The sequence below is a fragment of the Calonectris borealis genome, chromosome 6, assembly GCF_964195595.1.
Source record: "Calonectris borealis chromosome 6, bCalBor7.hap1.2, whole genome shotgun sequence".
NCBI lineage: Eukaryota > Metazoa > Chordata > Aves > Procellariiformes > Procellariidae > Calonectris > Calonectris borealis.
The window spans coordinates 14,446,452-14,467,110 of NC_134317.1; the positions used below are offsets into that span (position 1 = coordinate 14,446,452).

At 39.8% G+C, this 20,659-nt stretch overlaps 1 protein-coding gene across 1 annotated transcript in view; it reads right to left on the reverse strand.

The window, feature by feature from the left end:
* RALB (RAS like proto-oncogene B) overlaps positions 1-16,497 on the reverse strand; it is a 56,493-nt gene extending 39,996 nt beyond the window's left edge. The window contains exon 1 of the mRNA XM_075152896.1: positions 16,387-16,497. The gene's annotated coding sequence lies outside the window, so the exon portion shown is untranslated. The remainder of the gene's footprint in view (positions 1-16,386) is intronic.
* Between the last annotated feature and the right edge of the window lie 4,162 nt (positions 16,498-20,659).

Consider the following 20,659-nt stretch of genomic DNA (forward strand, 5'->3'; position numbering starts at 1 on the left):
TTTTCATGCTGTTTTCAGTGTCACTTGATTATTTTCTCTTTGTTCTTAGCCTTGGACATTAACAATTACATTATTGGAATGAGAGAAGGGATGAAAACTGATTAGTTAGGGAGACTATTCTGGAAACTTTTAGTAAGTTGCCATAAGTGAGGTGTTTGGTGGTGCATGCCAAATTAATTGTTGGTCTCAGGACAGTTTGTATAGTGTAAAAATCAACTTCATATTGAAGCACGTTATCATCATTATTTGGGCTGAACAGAAAAAGGAAGTAAACTCCCTTCGAGAACTGGTTTCTGCAGATAACAAGTGGTATCTGCATATACACAGTATAAGGGAAAAAATAATGTTTTTCCTTTCTGCAGATCAATAGAAGACTTCAGTCTGCAAACCTCAAGCTTAAACTCTTAAGTGGGTCACTGTAAATTAATTGATAAGGTTAAAAACTAGCATTGGTCATTTATACTGTGCCTGGTTCACAGAAATAGATGGACGATGCCAAGCAGATAATATAAGCCTGCCCATGGAAGCCAGAACTGTAAAGGCACCGATGCCACCAGTGTAGTCAATATAAATTGTGACATCTTTATGAGAGCAAGGACTGTTCAGTGTGTGCTGTAACCATTAGATAAGATAGATCACTCTTGCTTGTACTGTCTCTTGTTTAGTGAATAGTATTCCATGCAAAATGGATCAGCTTCAACAAGGACTAAATACACCCCTTGCCTAGCATACGATAGTCTTTGGCTTGCCATTTGGGGCATTTTCCTACTAAATATGGGCTCAAATCACCTCAGAAGAGGAGGAAGTTGATCTCTGGTTTACCACATGCTAGGTAGATGCTATATCCCTTAAGACCTTGCATATAAAAAATGCATCTTCTTCCTGTGATTTGAAAGAAAAGACTGCTACTCTCTCCTTCCTTCCCTCTTTCAATTTATGGAGAAGGGCAGGAGTTACAAGATACCCCCCTCCTAAGTCATTTCCCATCAGCTTCCCACTGAACTTGTTGGCTTGCATAGATTACATTCAGAGAAGGGATCTGAGACTGTTACTGAATCTTACTGTAGTGGCTTAAGATGCTACTTTCCCCAGAGGCTGCACGTCCTTTTGCCAAAGGTCTTAAGAGAGTGGTAGATGATAATGTTTGTGATCTTAGCTCTTGCATTTAACAGTTATAATTAATTTAGGATGCAAGACACTTGGGACAGCTAAGAAGCAGGTACATAGCTGGGAATGGGCAAAGTAAATGGAAGATCCAAAATGTTTAACAATTTATCTTTTCTTGACAAATGCTTTAACCCAACAAGTTATTTCCTTGTAAATTTAGAAAAGATCTTTAAATAGAGCAAGCCTGAGATATTATTATAGTCTTGTGGCAGCTGCCACTTCCTTCCAAGGAAAGGCAGTACTTCATGCTCTTTGGAAAGCAAAAATGCTATGGATTTGGCCACTGTGGCTGAAGATACCCATTATGTCAAATGCAAAATGCAATAGTCATGTCACGTTCATGCTAGATTCAGCTTGATGTAGTTCTGCCTTTTCAGTTTCTTTTCACAGAGCCTAAGCAATGTGGCCACCTGCTGAATCTCTCTTTTGATTAGCATGTAAAGAATCCTTTGTTTGGATCAGCTGGGCTCCTTTGACTTCTCAGCACTGAAGGTTCAGCAACAGTTTCCTTGTGGCTTTTCTAAAACTTCTTCAAGGGTTTTCTGGGGATAATTTGGGAAGCTTTCAATTCAGGAAAAGATGGTAAAACTCAATTCCTTTTCCACTTAGCTGATTTGTACTTTCTTACTTTGTTGTATGATATTAACGGAGATAGGTCTAAGCTGCCATTTCTAAATACAGTCTGAATCATGGCAGAAAGAGTTGCAGCACTACTCTGCCTGTAGAGTTCAAATTTCCTCAAACTTCGGGGCTCATCTTTAATAATTGGCTAAAACTGAGCTCATCTTTACAATTCTTTCTAGAATTCCTTGCCCAGAGAGAGCTGTGATTCTTACAAAATTTTTCAGTATGCTAAGCCATAGCTAGCTTTTCTGTCATTAAGGTTCTATGTATCTTCATGGAAGTTATGTTTCTTAGTTCTTGTCATGCAAACAATGCAGTTAAAAAGTAGAAGCAGGTAAAGACTGGAGGATGAAAGAAATTCAAAACCTCTGATGAGACACTATTTTGCAAATGGAAGGAAAAGGTTCACCTAGGACTCTTACCTGTGTTAGAAGAATTGATCATCTGCATTAAAAGATAGGAATCATTGTAATACGATTCCAGAGGGCCTTAAGAGACCTCAGATACGTGAGTTTATTCTAGTTAAAAGAAAATTAGATTTATTCAACGGCTATGGGAAACACTGTCTCAACCCCAGAATTTTCCAGCTTGGTTTAAAGCTGTCCTCATGAGGTGACTCCACACACAAGTTCATTCTGCCTTGTAGTTTAACTGTTGGCTTTTGACATAGCTGTTGCATGACACACATGAACTACCTGACAATTATCAGGTCTTGCTTCTCAGAAATAGGTGTAAATCAAAAGTAATCTTTCCTGTCAGTTCCCAAAAGCCTCAAGTGTAAAAACAAGTAGGTGTGATTGCCATGCTTTGTCCTTGGTTGCTACACCTACAGCATCAGTTTCACCAGCAACTTTCATCTCCTCCCTTTTAAAAGCTTATAATAAATGGGCTGCTCCCCTTACCACGTTAGCTGTAACAAATCTGCAGCTGTTATAAAGGAGGATACTGCATGATTTTACAGATCTCAAGGTCATAAGTCAGCAACGAAAAGGGCTGTGGAATTTATTTCTCAAAAAAGATGGTTTCCATCTCCCTCAAGCTAAATATATGTTCCTTTTGGCTATGGAAGAAATAAGGTTTTTTATGTTTTTCCAGCCAGCTAAGGGAAGACCATGCTCACCTGTTAGAGACTTCATTCAGTAGAAAGACATAATTAACAGGAAGACCAGCCTGTAAAGCTGACCAATAAAATGTCTGGCAGCTTTTTTTGATGCACATTCCTACTTCATCTAGCAAATTTCTAACAACCAAGCTTGCTCTGTCACAGGTTCGGATCGTGGGGAGGCTCTTGAGTTGCTGCTAGAAGAGGTATGACAACATGCTAGTCCAGATTAAGAAGTGCTGACCACGGACAGAGCTACAATACATGAGATGGCACCACACTTGTGGCTACTCCTGGTCTTATTTTAGATCCACACCACTACTTCCTATTTGTATTTTGGTCCATGTGCATTGTTAGCTCCCTGAGAAGCATGCTTTGTGTCCCAGCATGAAAATTTGAGTCGATTTTTATTCTTATTGATCACTATTAATTCTAGCTCCATTTTTGTAAGATTCCAAACTTTCGACTATTCATTTGTCAGTAGAGTGTCAATGGCTTGTTGCTCCAGGACATAACTCATTGGTACTCTCGATTCACTGACGGAGCCTTTTTCAGCATGCCAGAGACACGGCTCCAGTTAGTTAGGCAGCTAGAACTTTCATTCAAATCCTAGGTTTTGAGCTTAAGCTTTTTCTCATAAACTCCTGATGATTTCCAAATCTAACAAACTAGTTTGCTGGCAACCTTATTTTAGTTATATAAAAAATGTTTTAGTTCTTATTCTGTTCCATGTACAAACATCTCATTCTAATTCTGCCAAAACTTTGCCTCTCCTGTTCTACTTCCTGTTAATAAAACGTGTGGCTTCCTGGTCTGCATCCTGTTAGTGCTGACACAGGCTCCTAAGATCCAGTGTAGATTCATCCCCCCAAGGACAGGAAATGTTCTGCTTTGCTGATTCAAATCTGACCAGAAATAATGTGGACTAAGTTTTAAGAGGGAAAGTTTAGCTAAGAACATGAGAGTTAAGAATGTAACAGTCGGAGTTATAAACACAAAGGGGAGAAGTATCAGAACTGGCTTGAAAGTCCTTGATAAACGGTAACAGTAATAGTAATGAAACATAGCCTGAGAATTTCTCCTAACATCAACATTCTTCCCTGTAGGTTTTTCCTTTCTAAGGTTTTTGTTGGTTTTTTTTCTGTTTATTTTTATGTACTCTGGTCTGTGTGACTTGTTATTTACATTGGTTTGAGCATATACCAATTTCAATTTATATTATTTAACAAAGGTTTTACAAGTGTTTTTGCAATTTAATGTTGCTGATAATAACTTGTGTGTGGAGTCACCCCATGACGATGACAGCTTTAAATCTGTCATTTAAGCTGCTATTTGTGGTTAACACTGGTTGGTTCTTGAAAATATTAATATTACAAAAACTGCCTGTGGAACTGGCAACTTCTAGACAAGAAGCGAAGGACTACTAGGGCACGAGAGACTGAACTCTGATGTCCCTTTCCAGGTCAGAATCGAATTGCCTTGGCTTAGGGGAGATGGCAGGTCTGTGTATAAAGACAAGCCATTGTTTTTCAAACTCTGCTATTTAGTCACGCTAAATATATTTGAAATTCACAAATTAACAAATGGTATGCAGTAGTTGTGCAGCTGAAAGGATGAAAGTTCTCAGCTGAGAATTTTAATGGGACATGGCATAAATATTTAAGTTGAGGCATAGCATAAAAAGGTGAAAGCTGACCAAGTGTGCTTGATAAAGGGAGACAAAACAAAGACAGGTAAGTCCTCAGGTTCTTAATTTTACAGCTCCCTTGAGCAAATTAGGAAGTCACAGTACAGGAGAGTGAAGTTCAATGGGTGCTTTGCACACCTATGCACAAAATCATGGCTTCTCTTTCCTAACCAAATCTGAATATCCTTCTGCTTAAACAAGGATGGGTAAGGGATTTGCTGTGTTAATAGGGACTCTCTAGCTGATTTAGCATGACTAGGCAGGATGCTCTTCTTCCTCTGAGCTTGCCAATGAGTATCAGGAAATACTGCCTTCCTTCCCGGCTCCCAGCTTGCTGCCTCTACAACATCCCGTGCCTTTACTGGCAGGGCTTCCTTGCCAGATTACAGCACAGATGTGCATACACTGCTAAAAAAAGGGGGTCCAGTCATTTCTGATGGATGTAATAATCTTACTTCTTTCTTCTCATCTGTTGTATATCATGCATAAGTAACTGCCATGTTTCACCTAGTGGTGAGTGTATTTTGGTTATGAAGGACTGATCTATAATTGACTTCGTTATAATTATTATGGCAACTTAATATTTTGGACATACAGATTAATTACAATTTTGGAAAGCAATGGTGTTGACACCTTTGGGCTTGAAATATGCTGTATCAACAGATTTGAATATGTTCACAGTTGTAGGGATTTTTTCAATTCTAGCTGTCATGTTCGCATGTTTCACCCCTGCAATAATGGACTTTTCCCACAGATGACTCAGAGGAAATAGTCTCCCCACCCAGACTTTCACAGAGTAAAACACAGCAGTTCCCCAAATTTTTCACTGCAAAAAATTGTTATTGTAGAGCAAGAATTTAATGCAGCCCCAAATACTAGCATAAATATGTGATCAAATTGAATTTCATGTAGCTTGTGACCTTGTTTGAAACTGTTGTGACCTCACCAGTTATGATAGTGCCTGGTTTTGGAACCGCTGTTTTATACATTGTTAAATAGCAGATGTGCGTTTCTGAGTTATATTAGCAGCCTATAGCACAAGGCAGCATAGGGTCAGCATGTCCTGAAGAGAAAACTAGGGTTATTTAATGTTTGCATAGTCTAAGATAATGGGAATGAATCTATTAGATGCAGCATTACTGGCCGCCTCTCCCCTTCAGTCGTCTTTGTATCAAGAGCTATGACCACATTCTGTTCCAGTGACTTCAGCACCAAACTTGGATTTACATTGGGATGACAGAGTAGAATTTGACTGCTATTCAAGGCAAAGCTAATTTGTATTGTAAAATTACTTCTTGTTTCCTTCTTGATCTTCACTAATTTGCATAAAGTTACAGACATACATGATGCCTTAAAGGTGCATAAAGACAAACGCCCCTTCCCTGTAGAGATTACAATCAACAATAGGAAATAAAAACACAATATAAAGAACTACTGCCAGGAGGCAATAGATTCTTTCCATGGACTACGGTTTTCTATGGGACATGCATGCACTTAGTAATTCATAATCTACAATCAGTCCAGGTTAAGTATTTTGTTTCTTTTAAAGATGTAAATAGCAACGCCTAGTGGATTAGCATAGAAACACTTTATGGAAGAAATGCATCTCAGGAAGGATTTGAATGAAGATAGCATCGTGATTTCTTCCAAAAGACTTATCAGAAAAGAATTTACAGCAGAGAAGAATAGCTCCTGCCTTTTCATCACAGTTACTTTTTGAAAAACAAGTACTGAAGGAGATAAGGAAACTTTCTTGTAGACTATTCCTATTATCAAATAGCAACTTCACTCCACCCTTCCCTTGTATTTGGCTTCTTACAGAGTGCCTGGAGCTGCAGTTTTGTTCCAAGACTACCCTCAGAAAAATCCCCTGCCATTATCAGACATGCTAACAAAAGAAAGACATGTATATTTCTTCCAAAGAGGAAAAATGTAATTAACTGCCATCTATCAAAATCAGGAGAGGTACCCCTTGACTGAAAGTTCATGTAGCTTTCCCCGTACTGTAACTGGCTGCATGTGCTGAAACCAAGCTATGGACACATCCAGTAGCACTTTTCCTCAAGCAGAATTTTCAGCTGAGATTTATATCCATCTCAATTACTTAAAGAGTCCCCCTGAAGCTAAAGTAATTGTTTCAACTTGTATTTAAGTGTGAGTGCTCAGTTTTGGTAATTCATACTTAGATTATGTTGAAATTAAGCTGATATTGTAATTATTTCCATTGGCTTTTAATCTTCGTATTAGCTCAGAATGGTGCCTGTTAGCACTAGCAAAAAAGCCTTGCTATCGACTCCGAGGATAGCAACTTCTTTTCAGTCCCCATCAGCACTATGCTTCCTGTACTGGAGGAAGATAGAACCCAGAACCTGCTGAATGTATTCACTTGAATAAAAGCCTGCAAGATTAACCCATAGATCCTGTATCCTTGTATGCATACAGAATTCACACTTACCAAAATTATTTCCATAATTACAAGAAAATCATAATTCCTGCAGTTGTGCAGGGAAATTGAGTCATGCATCACATGCAGATGGCCAAAGAAGAGAGACACATATACAATACAAAGAATACAAATATAAAGAAATGTATTGTCATACATTCCTTCTCAGTGAGTGATACCTACAGCAACATTAAGTGTACTAATAGGATAGTCAAGCCCCAGAGGCTGCATGAGTCAGATCCCAGTTTAAGTACAGGCCATTGACAATCGATAGCAGCTCATTCAGACAGAAGCACAGCAACAACTCATCTGTATCAGGGTGCTGTTCTCGTCCACCTCTCAGAAGCATGGGCAAGAAGCATCCTCCCTCCGTTCCTTCTCTTTGGGATGAGGCCACAGCTTGCTCCTTGGAATTTCCATAGAAAAAGTAGTTCAGAAGATCCTGCAGATCAGATCTGTCCAGTGGGCTGCATGTTGAACCATGCTGGTGAAGAATTTTCAAAAGTAATCTGTGTCAGTCTGACTACGTCCACTGACTGCACTGTGAGTTTGGCCAATGCTAAGAGCTTTTGGAAATCACCGTCTATATCTGGACATAGACTCTTATTCTATTCTCAGTCCTTGTGCAAACCTTCTCTTTGCAATAGGACACTCTCTGCTCGTAGCAGGCCTACACAATCCTGTCTCTATAATCTCAGACACTGGGGAACATTATAAAGGAAATTGTCATCACCCAAGAACTTAACACACAGCTTATGCCTTTTAGAGTCACCAGTCCTTACTAGAATCAGAGACCAGTATGAACAAGCTGAAGAATTACATTTAATTTATAATCCTGAAACTATAGCCAGTTTTATTTTTCCTTGGTTACCTCATTTCCTTGGTTACTCTCCATTCTGGAACAGAAACCCAGTGGACAAAGCATGGGATTAGGAATTTAGTAACTTAACTGCAGCCTTAACTCTAGTTCCCACATACTGTGGCAATGTGGAGATGGTTGTACAGTATTATGAAGGGAAGAGTTCTGCATCACAGTCCTGAGGTGGGAAAAATACTGTTTATGATTGTGATTGATACTGTGTTGCTACAGTGTAGTTTTAGTAAGAAAAATGCTGTAACCTAAATGTTTCTGTGAGTTGGGAATACATTTTGTTTGTAAGACTATGAGAGTAGAAGGAATGTCCATCACTCAAGTTTAAAAGGCACCTTTTGAGTAAAAACAGGGTCTTGGCTGACTGAGACTGAGACAACCAGTGCTGAAGGAGGTTGATATTTAGATCACAGTAGCAGCAAAACTAGATGACAAAGCAGAGCTTTAAAAAGTCTCTCAGATGGAAAGGTTTGGGCCGGAAGGGAAGTGGGAGGAATGGAGGGTGCTGCTTACTAAGGGGAGGAGATAGGAAACAATGCTGTTATTGTGGCAGTGGAGCTGATGAAGGTCAGAGAAGATAAGCTCTAATTTGCATGCTTTCAAAACACTCATGCAAAGTTGGTGATTTTTTTTAGAAAGATTAGGGCCAAGGGACATTGTGGCCAGGGAGTTTGCTGTATTTGTATGAATTGTAATCTACAGTGCTTTAGTTTTTCAAACGTAAAACAATGCCTTCAGCAACTTCATGCAAAGGATATCTGCGTTGCATTAGACTTGCCATATGCCTTCCGAAGAATTAGTTATAAACCTGAAGATCTGCACTTTACAGGAAGCTCTGGGAAGGGTCTGTCCAAGCTATGGTATCTGGAGAAGTCACTGCTGGACATGGAACAGGCAGCAAGGCTGTCAGGTTTAGCTCTTAGGAAGAGATACTAAGCAGAATATTTCCACCTTGAATACGTGCTTTTGTGACCCCTGGTTGAAGAATTGTGCCAAGTCTTTAACCAGGCATGAGAGACAAGAGTCCCAAGGGCATGGAACCATAGCTGGGTCTTGTGAAATTAATGGTGCTACAGGGGGAACCATGTAGTTTCTTTTACAGAAGTTGCTTGTACAAACCTATCTCCTAGGAAACAGTATTTGTCTACATTAACATTCTTTACCTAGTACTAGATATATAGAACGTGCCTAGGTTCACTGCTGTTTAGATTTCCCTCCTTTAGCATTCCTGCAGCTTGCCAGAATGTCTGCTTCTGCAGAAACAAAGGTTAATTAAACACATCCGCCCATTAGAGCAAGGAGCGAACATTACAATCTGGCCCAGAGCTACCTTCTTCAGCTGTCAGCACTGAAAGACACTTGGAACCACGAATTAGTTCCTCAAGCAAAACTAGTTTCAGCAGAAACTCCTTGTTTTATTGAACAGAGAAGTCCTTCCCCATATTTACAGTTTCAGCTTGTACTTGCCTCGCTGTACCTAGTTCTAGCAAGAAACATTCTAGTGGTATTTTGCAAGTTGCATGATCCAAGATTTTTGGATCTTTACAGTGCCACGATTAACACATAATAAGGAATGTTGGAAAAAACGTACTTTGCCTGCATTGCTAACTTCACCTTTTATAATTAATATAATTTAAGATAACTGATACTGGATTTTTTTGTTACTTGTGGCATTCCTTACCTTAGTACCTCTCACTGTGCTTGCATAATGGGACTAAACTGGCCAACTCCCTCATTATGCATTTCTTTTCACTTTCTTCTCTGTTTAATTTTCTGGCTCTAACGTATAAGCATCATATTATCACAAATGCTTTCTCAGTTCTGTGAATCAAATCTACATAATAATATATTCATTATATTAACTCTTCAGAGTACCACTATGGCTGTACCTCTGTTTCCCTCTCACTGTTGTATGGGGAATGAAGGCAGACAGCCTATACCTTTCACAAACGTGTACTGTTACCATGCCTATAATCCCCACTGCTTGAAGAACTGACATTCCTAAAACATTTTCTTTCTGTGCTGAATCAACACAACAAGGCTGCGATAGACCTATTGAAGAGCAGTGACTAGTAATAGATTACGAAGGTAGGCAGGACACATTGAGGTTTTTGCTGAAAGTAGGATCTTAAATGAGGTTAATTATGTAAAATAGCATGATGCCTACTTAATCATAAAGGCTGGCTTGTTTTCTATTCTCCTCAGTAATAGATGAAGCAAGTATAACTCACTCTACCTCCAAAATTCAAGGCCTATATTTTGTCAGAGCTCTTCTCAAATGCAATACTGTATTATGCATCCTCCATTCTCGTTCAGATTATCCCAAATAATTTCTGATTTTCTCAAGCTGACTCATTCTTCATACCTATTAGCTGAATGTTGCCGAAAAGGATTCTCTGCCCATGAACTATATGTGCATGTATTTTGTTTCTACTGGTTTGGTTAATTTTGATCAGACATACAGATCATGAAGTCTTCTTTCTATTCCCAATCTGGAAGAGAACACCTAGGCACATTATAATTTCAAACCCTGTTTTTCACAAATATTATCTAATGTTTGATTAAAATTTTCAGCTTCTCAAACATTATTACCATTACATTTGATGGGTTAATAATAGGAACTATGGATAAAAGGAGACATGAATGAAGAGCCACAGAAATATTTTCAATTATTTGCACTGCTCTCTTGGGTTTGGTTTCAAAGTCTATGAAAGTCACAGAAGTGTCGTTTTTGTCCACTTTGTACTGGGCAACTCCTGCCTGGTTTTCAAAAACCCCTTTGAAAGGCAGCATCTCTAAGTCCTGATAGATGGGCGCAGACACAGTGCTGTCTTGCAAACTGCTCATCGCTCAGCATCAAGCCATTTTCTGAAGTCTGTGAGAAAAACACCTTAGACTCTAACAGAAACTGATAGCGAAGTTGGAGCAGTACTCGGACCAATATTGGGCAGTTGATCACTGATAACAGAGCCCTAGTGGCAGAGTGTAAAATATGCTCATAGTTAATACTTTAAAGAGAAGATAAACCCAAAAGGAAAACAACATGGTAAATTAGAAGTATTGGCCCCAGAGAGGAAACAGAATGGCCTTCTTGGAATATCTTTCCTTGGCTTGTTACCTGGAACCTTCTGTCTAGCCCCCAATTCAGTAGGCAAAATGTGATTCTCTTCTTCTTTACAACATGTTAAATTACTTTTGAATTGTTTCCACAAATACAGCATGCCAATGCTTACTGACTGATTTTACCACCTAGGAGCTTTATTTGCATTCAGCAATGAAGCAGTTGAATTTTTAAGGTATTTTGTTGTTAAATTGCAATTAAGTTGGAAGGCTGCTTACACAGCAATGCCCTATTCATTATATAAAAGTCTTTATAAAAATCTTGGAGCTGACCACAGCCTTATGCTGCTTTTCTCACACACACTAAAAATACTATATGATACAATGCATCGTATAAGGCTGTGTAAACAGACAACTGTGTCTATACCCAGGTTTAATAGGGAGCAAGCCACAGTAATATTATTTCTTCATTCCCTCTCCTGAGCCTCCTTCTGTCTTATGCCTACGTATATATATTTTCTGGGCCATTTATTCTTTTCTATACTGAAGAACACTATCAAACAGGTAAGATAGTGAAGATTGGAAAAATTTATATATGTCCTATCAGCATAAACAAATATGTGGACTGTATTCAATAAAGCTATAAAACTGCTGGAGCATACCATTAGCCTGAACACAGCTACTATTCATTTAAACACGTTTTCAGAGATTGCACCTCTTTATGTACCAGTCTATTCAGAGATGACATAGCATATAGTTCAGAACTGCACTTCTAAGCAGATATTTCTCAAGATGCAATTGCTCTTTTGTGCTTCAGGCTACATTTTCATCTAGTCATGACAGTGTAACCAGCAGTCTATCTTTTGCTTTCTGTGGGGCAATAACTGTGCTCCATTAATTAAAGCTATGGCTATTATTAAGTGGAACTGCTGTTGGGAGTATGAAGAAAAGCATTGCTACATTGACAGCTGTGCTGGTTTTGGCTGGGACAGAGTTAATTTTCTTCACAGTAGCTGGTATGGGGCTGTGTTTTGGATTTGTGCTGAAAACAGCGTTGATAACACAGGGATGTTTTAGTTACCGCTGAGCAGGGCTCACACAGAGCCAAGGCCTTTTCTGCACTGCCAAGGTCCAGCGAGCAGGCTGGGGGCGCACAAGGAGTTGGGAGGGGACACAGCCGGGACAGCTGACCCCAACTGACCAAAGGGATATTCCATACCATATGACGTCATGCTCAGCATATAAAGCTGGGGGAAGAAGGAGGAAGGGGGGGACGTTTGGGGTGATGGTGTTTGTCTTCCCAAGTAACCGTTACGCGTGATGGAGCCCTGCTTTCCTGGAGATGCTGAACACCTGCCTGCCGATGGGAGTGGTGAATGAATTCCTTGTTTCGCTTTGCTTGCGTGCGCGGCTTTTGCTTTACCTATTAAACTGTCTTTATTTCAACCCATGGGTTTTCTCACTTTTACTCTTCTGATTCTCTCCCCCATCCCAGTGAGCAAGGGGAGTGAGCAAGTGGCTTAGTTGCCGGCTGGGGTTAATCCACGACAGTCTTTTTTGGCGTCCAATGTGGGGCTCAAAGGGTTCCAGATAACAACAGGTTTGATTGGAATGTGCTAGATGATTGAATTTATAGCTGTTATTGCTGTTTAGCTATTAATTGGCAGGCTCCTGTGCTTGCCATGGGGCTTGCTTTCCTTACTGTATATTAGAGTCTAGTGCTCGTTAGTGGCTGCTTTTTGCTTTCGCTGCTTGCTGTACTGCTTAAACCTTACTGTGCTGTGCCTGGGAACATTTTGATAACAGCAATGGCCATGCACCTGGGCTGGGAGATGGCCAGGGCAACGCTGCTGTTTCTGTGCTGCTGAACTGGACAGGCTGGAACTCCAGTGTGAACTCGAGTGGAAGGGACTGTGACCTGTGGATGAGTCCATGTGGGAGCAGGACATCCTGAAGTGTCTGTGGCCATGAATAAGTCCACACCAGAGCAGGTACATCTCAAAGCGTCTGTGGCTGTGGTTATGTCTGTGCCGCAGCAGGTGTACCTCTGAAGGGATTGTGGCCCAAGGGTAAGTCAATGCTGGAGTAGGTACATCTAGAAGCATCTGTGGCTGTGGATAAGTCCATGCTGCAGCAGGTACACCTTGAAGCATCACTGGCTGTGCATGAAGTTATGCTGGAGCACCTCAAAGCGTGTGGCCATGGATAAGCCCGTGACAGAGCAGGTACACCCCTGGAGGAACTGCAGCCATGGGTAAGGCCATGTTGGAGCCGGTTTACTTCTGAAGAGACTGTGGCTTATAGATAAGGCTCCACTTGGAGCAGGTACACCCCTAAGGGACTCTGTCTATGGATAAGTCCAAGCCGGAGCAGGGGCAAGGGGAGGAGTTCATTGCAATGTTAAACCCTGTGGTCTGGTCCAAAGGAACCAGGGGTGGAGATTGCAACAGAAATATCTTTAAATTGTTACCCAGGATTTGAGTTGCATGTTATAGGAATTACTATATCAGGAACCACCTGAACCAGTGGAGGACAAGCCTTACAAGAAGCGGTGCAAGTGCAGCAGCGACCCAACCTGTGCTGGCTTTGGTGCCCAGTAACTCCACGCAACACACCACCTCTTCTGTCCTGAGTGACCACCATAACAGATGGAGCCCAAAGTCATGGACTAAATGAACTCAGTGGACATTCTGTGGACATTTGTGAACATTTTATGGACATCTTACAAGGGTGGTTCATAGACTAAGGGAATGATATCTGTGTATTATATATGCTGGCTGGGGTTAAACCATGACAACAGCAAAGAGATTGCTGTGAGTTTTAAGTATGTTCCTTATTTTTTTTTGCAGAGATATGCTTGAGTGTATTTTTAGAGTTCAGGATTACTGTAAACAAAACATATTCAGCTGATATCTGAAGCAATATCTGAACAAGACAGACTAAAAAAATCCTAAGCAAGGGAAACTTTTGCAAGTATTTCAGCTGCTTAGGTGATTAAAACATAATACTCCAACATGAAATTGAGAACAATTATTTTAATCATTTAAGGAGTTCATTCAACTTCAGAGTTAAGTCTGGTTTGATGATTAAAATACAGGGCAAGGAACCAGAAGACATAAACTCTATTTTCAGCGTTAGCACTGACTCACTGTGTGATGTTAAGCAAGTCACTTAATTTAACTGTCTCACTCTCTGCCTCACCTGTAAAATGAGGGAACCTACCTCACAAGTTCTTTGTGAGATTAATTAATTAAACATTTGCTGCACACCTAACATTTCTTGGATGTAAGGTGGTGGAAAATTTATTGTTAAAGACATATATAAACAGGATACAAGAGCAGAGCTGGGTGGTTTCTAAAAAGGAAACTCATGTCTCTTTCATCTTTGAATTTTTTAAGCATGACAACAAAATAATTAACTACAGGAAAAACTGTGGGTGAAGGCCTTGAAAAGAATTTATAAATTGAAAAAAAGCATAGCCACAAACTAGACAGACCAAACTATAACTAAGAATAAAAATACATTGTTGTTCTTCAGTAGAGTGCACAATTAAAAGATGAAGCTGAGTTTTTCTCTCCTATGATGTATAAGCAAATTTACGTCTAATGGAAGTGAAAGGCAGCAGATTTAAATCTGAAGAAAGGAAATAATAATGTTTCTTTAAAAACCCACATTTTTTACTGAACACATTGCCACACGACATGGTTGGAACGAAGATCTTAGTGAATTCAAGAAACAAACATTTATATGGAAATGTGAATATCCACTGTGATATTTTATGAAATGAAAGAGTTAAAAAATCCTCATGTTGCACAGTACAAGTCAACTAGTAGCTGATAGGCATTTAAAAAAATCTCCTGGAAGCCTATTTGACAGCTGATCACTCTGGACTGACTTACAACCGTATCAGAAGCACCTAGTACAGGTCTCTGTCGGAGGCAGAACCCCGGAATAGGTGGACTAATGGTCGCCTTTAGTACAGCAATCTCGACGCTACTGAGGCTAGACCGAGCAGCACATGAGCATGTCTTTAGCATCCTTCTACTCCTATCATAACTATGTTGTAGAAAATGGCAGGTTTGTTCTGTCATAAAATTAACTACGTCAGCAACAGAAGAGGGTCCAGCAACTTTTAGAGTGTTTACCTCACCATGCAGTTTGGCAAACAACAAAACCCAAAGATTTTTACTAATGTGTTGCTGTGACCCTATGAATGAGCTGATCAAAACCACAGTGAGCAAAGAAAAAAAGGATAAAGTACTGTGATCAATGACATACTCAAAGGTTATGTTTCCTGTACAGTTGCCTGTGTCACCAAAGACTGTTTGGGGAAAGGACACAACTTATTTGCACTTTTCTGAAGCCAGTTATTCTTATCTTAAATATTCACAAAAATGTCACTACTGCTTTCTGTTGATTCCATTCAAAACAGAGTGAGGCCTTTATGTAAAACATGGTCATAACTATTTTACAACTTTGGAATGAAGTTGGTGTTTGGTACTCTACCAGGGCAATGTGCACAGGAAAATTCAGATTTTCTATCCTTTTAAAAGCAATTTTCTAGGTTAATAAATAACTTCGATGATATCATTTGGTAGATATAAATGCAAGCTGATTATTTACTTTCATTGTGACATTTTTTACACTGCAAATTCTGGATCATACTAAGTTATTCATACACTATAAATATAACTATAAACATATTACTGATATATTTAGCAAGTTTCTACTAAATTAGCATTGCAGAGACATCTAGACAAAACCTTAGGCCCTCCACCAGGAACAGCAGGCCTTTAGCTCTGCGTTTCAGAGCTAAAGACCAAGATGGAGAAGTGCAGAAGTAACAACAACAACAACACGGGTTATGTAGTACTAAAAAGAATCAATGACTCACTGTTTACTTGGCCTGTATGCTTTAAGGATGAGTGGAGATTAGTGCAGAAAACTAGCTCTTTTATTCTCCTTTTATTTTGCTTATTACTAACTAGTACTACTGCATTCATTAAGTCAAGCAAGATTAAGAATAAACACGAGGTGCTTGTCATCCAGCGTTAATACAATGCGGTGTGCTCACACAAGCTGCTTGGGTATACATTTTAGCAGCTGTTTTTTCCTGTCTGTCCACAGGGAACGGGTATGCTCCCTTGCAGAGTACATCTACCTTGGCCCTTTCCTACCTCTAGCCCACATCTTTAATCCAGTCTCTGCACCCTGAAAGCCTCCCGCATTGCTGCTATCCCTTTTCTCACTCCAGCTGGGCCAGGAATCTCCTTTCTCTTCTCACTTAAGTGATGGAAAATGACAGCGAGTTCTCCTTTCGCTTGTATTTGTGTCCCTAGCTGCACACACATGTAAATACATACAGAAGTGATCTTTCTCCGATGCAACTTTACAAGCTAGATAGATTGTTTGCTTTCTTAGCTGATACTCACTGTGCTTAAAGGGTCGTTCGTCCTAGACCAGCAATTTCTTAAGGAGTATGAATAAGGCAAGCAGGCGGACGATGGCAGAAGCAGCTCCACTACAGTATTACAGCCCAATTCACACGATGACTGTAGCTGGACTCCTCCTAGTGCCTCAGAAAGCTGCAAGAAAAGGGAAGGGCTCAGGATATGATATCATGCACTCGTTCTAAAAACAAGGAAACTGTTGTAGATGATTGAAAAAGTAACAGCTTAAAAATTCATGAATGGCCAATAACAGAAAATTACTTCTCTGCTTCACCTTCCCTACCCTCTCCAGTGAAAAGTTTCAATAAATACAAATGACAAACTTAGAAAGCAATATTTACATCATTACTAGGACTAGCCTAAGAGGTGTATAACAGCCGAGCCACCTCAGAGCATTGCTTAGTGTTGCCTGGCGTGGTCTGTTGTCTGTGCTTGTGTCAGATCTTAAGCTTTGAGCTTGTTACCAGGTCTGTTCAGGCAAATACACCAGTCCCCAGCATAGCTAGCTCTGCAGCCGCAGTTGAGTTTGCGTAAGCAACAAGGACCCACGTGTATCCACTCTTTGGCAGTGCCCTGACTTGTTTATTGCCTTTTTCAGCGAAAGTAAAATCTTCTGAAGCATCTAAGTGAATTAGGAATCCAATTAATATTTTCTAAAGCAATGTAAGCAAACAGGCTTGTAAATCTCATGGAAAGTCAATGTGATTTTGTGCAGATTTGCTGTGGTAAGTTTTACTGCTTAGATCCCTTTCTAATTGCAAGCCTGCTTTAGAAATAATAATCCATTTACAGGGCTATATTATTATAAATTTATTTCCCAGGTCATCATTTACAGCCTTTAAAAAATAAATTAATAAACATTTGAAGCAAAGCAGATGTCCTAACTCAGCACAATCATTCTTAACCTGGATTTAGCTTTGAAGTTTGCTGTTTCTATTTCAGATCCAAAGAGGCACCTGCATGCCTGGAAGCTTGTCTGTTCCTTCCAGCTTTATCAATTGGTCTAAGTCGTCACTCATTTTTCTCTCAAATTGTCAGGATATTTTCGTTTCTGCTATAATCCCGTAAAACACTCTTAAAGGAAAATTTAGCACAGCCTTCAAGCACACAGCATTTTTATGTTGTGTTTGGAATTGCTAAATTCTCCATTATGGCAGTCATTGTGCTTGCCTTTCAAATTTCTTTTTTGTGTTGAAAATTTCCTGTGATTTTTTTAATGTAATTCGTCCCAGATTCAGCATTAAGGCCACCCGTGAGCGATATATTGCAGTTTACTCTAATTTTCAAGCTCCTGTATTGGCTTTTGGTTTAATAGCTTGGATTTTGGGGAACTTTATCATATTAAAGCAATTTAGTAATTGGGCATTTTATGTTTCAGTATTTGTCAGTACCCTTCTACTGAGCTGTACAACAGGGTGTTGCTCTTGCAGCTCTATTGTTTAAGCAGAAATATTTTGCTGCCAAATTTCTTGTTCTATTTGTGCCCTTTGTTACTGGACTTTCAATTTCAGGAACTTGTTCTATTTAAGAGGATAGTGGAAGAACAATACTTTATAATATAATATTTATTAAGCAGATGCTGGTATTATCAATGCTTGTTTATCCAGTGATGATGTGTCTCCTAAATAAACCAATAGTAGTAGTAAAATAAACTGGAACACAGAGCCATTTTCTTCATAAGATTCTAGGGATTTTTTAACTACTTGTACTTCTGAATCAAGGATCAATCATCTTTAGTCGTTCTGTGTAGTAAAGGGTAGTGACATCTCAAATTGGGCAAACATAAATTGTTTGTGAGGTTGAGGAGTGTGAATTAGGATCACTAATACATTCACTTTTGTAGAATTTGGGAAGTCCCTTCTCAAAAACCGGGATGGAGTTTACATTTACATTTCTGTTTCTCTGCTTTTGCCTTGATTTTTAGTAGTACTACAAAACCTATATAGGTGATCACCGGGATTTGAGAAGATGTCCCACAACAGCATAGACTTGTCACAGCTCCGGGTTTGATTTGGACATTTCGTGTCTTCACACACTGGAATGCAAACTATATTCGTAAATGTTCAGGGGAGGAGGGAGCTGGAACTGCTGCTTGCAATGAAGGGCGCAGGGGTACCTCTGGTCTGTTCCTACTCCTCTCCGGCCCCCCACAGGGTTACTCCACAGCACACATCTGGCTGCAGCACCTGGGTCATTGTTCAGCTCAAGCTCTGAGGAGGGGGTACTGCCTGCATCGTGCTCCTAATCTCAATCTGCAGGAAATAAAACAGATGCTACTTTGGAATATTCCGACTGAAGATATTCTGAAGACAACACACACATTAGTAACCAAGACTTGAGTCCAGACAAATGAAGCAAGCCTAGACTAACCACAGGCATGTTGGTGTTGATTCTCTTCTTGGTTCTCTACTGATTTTAACATCCATCTGACTTCATCCTGAATTACTTCAGTGCAAGCAAGATGAAAAGCAGACTAATTGTGCACAGCTCTGGTTTGTTTTGTTGTATTCCTTTTTGTTCCTGCCAGAAGACCATCTTTCTCTTAGATTCTTGTGTGTGCTTCCTCTTCCTATTTTCCCTCAAGATTTAGTTAGAATTATGGAATCATGAAATAATTTTAATTAGAAGGAATCACTGGAGATCATCTTGTCCTTTACCCACTCAAAACAGGGCTATCTTCAAAGTTAGGTCAGGTTGCTTAGTGCCTTGCGTGGTCCAGGTGTGAATATCTCCAAGGATGGACATTCCAGTCTCACTGGGCATCCTGTTTAAGAGTTTGACCACCTGACTGTGAAGTCCATACAAAGTGTAACTCACATTCCTCTGTGTATATATAAGGTTGGGATGTTTCCCCACGTTAACATAGAGCATCTAGTAGTAAACCTCTCTGGGGAAGTAGTTTGGAGCTTAGAAAAGAGGTGGGAGGGAACTATAATATCGGGAAATGAGGAAAATTCAAGATTTTAGTTTTATAGAAGGCAGTAGGAGGGACAGTGGTGAGCAGGAGTAAAAGGGATCGTGTCAGGGAGGAAGAAAAGAAGGGGCTGTTTCACAGGTCAGGCAAGGTTGTGTGTGGGAGGATAACTTGGATGATGAGAAGGCAGCAGGACCATGACTAAAATGGTCACTACGTCCAGATTTGGGTACCTCTTACAGCCGTAAATAAATCTTCAACAGTGTGCCATAGCTAAAAATATCTTGCCAGTTCTGGCATGAAGTTGATTACAGGAGCTTGCAGATCATTTTGCTTTCTTAGGTACCCTGTGCAATTTCAGTTGGATAGTACACTTCACATTTAAGACAGTGCAGATATTTTGGTCTGCTACTGTTCTGTTCCAGAGAATGTTGCCTTTTTGTGGAAAGAGGTACAGGTCCTGAAGCGTACGAACAGACAATACATGATATTTATACTGGAGTTTGTTTATAGATAACTTCAGTTTCGATCACAATTAATTCTCTCAGAGATCTCTGGACTAAAAGATGCTTTATAAATATATACAAAGATTGTTCCTCATGACAATACCAAGGAGTTGGAGCAGTGATGAGAAATTTTAGTAGTGACTATGAGGTATAAATCATTTCCCAACACTAATAAAAAGGAAAAACAGAAATTGGAGAAGAATTCTTTTCCTTTGCTGATTATTTAATTGCTCAGGAAAATTCAGTGTGACTGTTAAAATTGCTCTCAGGTGTCCAAGAGCAACACTAGCAGCAATTGCATATTGCAGTAGCAGAAAGCAAGGAGGAATATGGATGTGTGTGAAAAGAGGGAAAAGATCTTTAAGAAGGGTGAGATGAGTTTGTGTTCCTAAGAACTAAAGTCTAGGTGATTTAGAATAGGAAATCACATTTAGTGATGTAAACACATTAACTGATGAGTCCTCACAATACTGTGGTGAAGTAAGGAAGGATTATGCCTTGTTTTGACAGATGGAGAAACATGGACAGAAAAGGCTATGTTCTTACCAGGATCCTTGGCAGCTTCTTTTAAAGTGATTTCCAAGGAAGATCTTTCACTGCAGAAAACTTGTAGCTACAGACATCTCTCCAAGTTTCCCTTTCCTTCCTATGGTCGTAGGTGTTGAAGCTACTGGCCTGGCCTTTTTTGGAGCTCTGACCGGATTATAATCTCAACAGAGAACAAGCAGAAACAACCTTTACTATATGATGACTCACCTTGCCAGAGGAAGATTAGTCAATGGAAATTTGTGTCTGCCTGTACTAGTTAGTAAGTATGTACCCATCCCTGCATAAG